Source organism: Poecilia formosa, unplaced genomic scaffold, assembly GCF_000485575.1.
Source record: "Poecilia formosa unplaced genomic scaffold, Poecilia_formosa-5.1.2 Scaffold533, whole genome shotgun sequence".
NCBI classification, from domain to species: Eukaryota; Metazoa; Chordata; class Actinopteri; order Cyprinodontiformes; family Poeciliidae; genus Poecilia; species Poecilia formosa.
The window spans coordinates 47,062-48,960 of NW_006800472.1; the positions used below are offsets into that span (position 1 = coordinate 47,062).

Genomic DNA, 1,899 nt, shown 5'->3' on the forward strand with positions numbered 1-1,899 from the left:
GGTCAGCACATTCAACTTTGTACAGAACAAAGTATTCAATGAGAATATTTCATTCATTCAGATCTACGATGTGTTATTTGAGTGTTCCCTGTATTTTTTTGAGCAGTGTATATATATATATATATATATATTCTTAGTTGTAAAAGCCAAGGATAATATGTTCTCAATGTAAACCGACAGACATCTCTGCCTCAGCCCCCATCCTTTAAAATGTAGGTATAAAACAATCCATTTTCGCATTGTGCTGCTTTCAATTGTTTATCGGAAGTGAAAATAGGCGTACAAGTTCATTTCCTGTCGCGAGATGGAATTTACTTTTACTCAACAACAATCATTGGTGGGTTTTTTTTAATAAGCTGTGTTGTGCGAGGAAAATATTGCAACAACCACATAATATTAACTTGAATGAAAAGGAAAGTAATAATCTGATATCCACCAGGGGGAGCTATTGCACCACCTAACTCGCGCCCTCCTGGGTCACCGCTGAGGTTTAGCTCTTACCATCTGGTGATCCGGGCTGTTTCTGGTGTCAATAGTGTCGTACAGAGAGCAGGGCTTATCAGAGGGACCCTGCAGGTTTGCATTCGTATGTATTAAGGAGAAAAAAAAACTCAGGAAACAATAAATCACTGTAAACATTTGCTCATTGTAAGGCTTGTGTGTACTTACAACTGCAGATGAAAAATCTGAGATATCGGCATAAATTGAGTTCGTTTGAATCGCTGCCTGCGTAAAGAAAACAAAATTACAGAAATGACTGTGGCTGGTAAAAAGCCACAATAATGAAGTAAGAGAGAGAGAAAAAATTGCACATTAAAGAGTTTCTTATCACACCATCTTTTTTTTGCAGAGACATACTAGGAGTGGGACAAAAAAAGAAAAGATGATCTATCTCCAAGTTGCAAAGGTTTCCATACATATGTAGCAGGAAATCTGCCAACACAGAAACATGCAACTCCCGAGTCTTAATATTCAGCCACAAAGGACAAGGAGAATAAATTCAGATCGTCACAGAACACAAATTTTCCATGTTCCAATTCCCAAATTATTATGCAACTTCAGCTTCAAAAGCAGACAGGAGTTAATATTTTAAGAAAACCTTCTTAATGATAAGATATTGTATTGAAAAATCAATACAAAAAACAATGCACTACGAGGAAAGAATAAAAAAAACATTGAAGAAACAACACCTCCTTTTCCAAGGAGGTATGCAAATATCCCGTTCTAAGGAACCGAATCGTAATTCTTTGTCAAAGTCACAACTACAGAAAACCGGGAGGTCGATCACCATCCATGGCAGTAAACATGAGGGGCAGACCAGGTCACGTACCGTGGCGGGAGACCCCGAGAAGCAGCGCGGCCGTGTACGCGAGAAGGCAGCTCAGGCAGCGAAAGCGACCACCAGCCATCTCTGTGGGGAGCGGAGCAGTGTCTGTTTCCTCTTCTGCTCGCTGCAGTCAGCAAAGTTAGAAAAAAAAAAAAAACTGAGGGAGGGAGGGAGGGGTGGAGGAAGCTTCTGTGAATGTAGAGCATGAAGCAGGTTGAGTATACAGAGAAATATCTGCAAACACTTTAAGGTTAAAAAAGATCATTTCTTTCAATACAGTTTTTGTGTTTATTATTTTGTTCACTATATCACCATGCAAATTTTTGAATTTAATAACCACGGTCAGTTCGTCTACTGAGGAAGAAAAACAACAAAGGAAGAAAAACGACAAACAAAACCAACCATCCACTGCAATAAATGCTAATGAGCCGTTGACATCGCTCTGGAGGAAACGTCTCAATCAGATCCCATCACCTCCCAGACCTTCATTTTGTTTTAATTACCGTATTTTCCGCACTATAAGGCGCACCGGATTATAAGGCGCACCTTCAATGAATGGCCTATTTTAGGAC

At 39.5% G+C, this 1,899-nt stretch overlaps 1 long non-coding RNA gene across 1 annotated transcript in view; it reads right to left on the reverse strand.

Annotated features, from left to right (window-relative positions):
• LOC103129285 (uncharacterized) overlaps nucleotides 1-1,465 on the reverse strand; it is a 36,145-nt gene extending 34,680 nt beyond the window's left edge. The window contains exons 1-3 of the long non-coding RNA XR_475055.2: nucleotides 1,331-1,465; nucleotides 670-726; nucleotides 502-570 (exon numbers count right to left, since the gene is read on the reverse strand). This is a non-coding gene — a long non-coding RNA (uncharacterized LOC103129285). The remainder of the gene's footprint in view (nucleotides 1-501; nucleotides 571-669; nucleotides 727-1,330) is intronic.
• Between the last annotated feature and the right edge of the window lie 434 nt (nucleotides 1,466-1,899).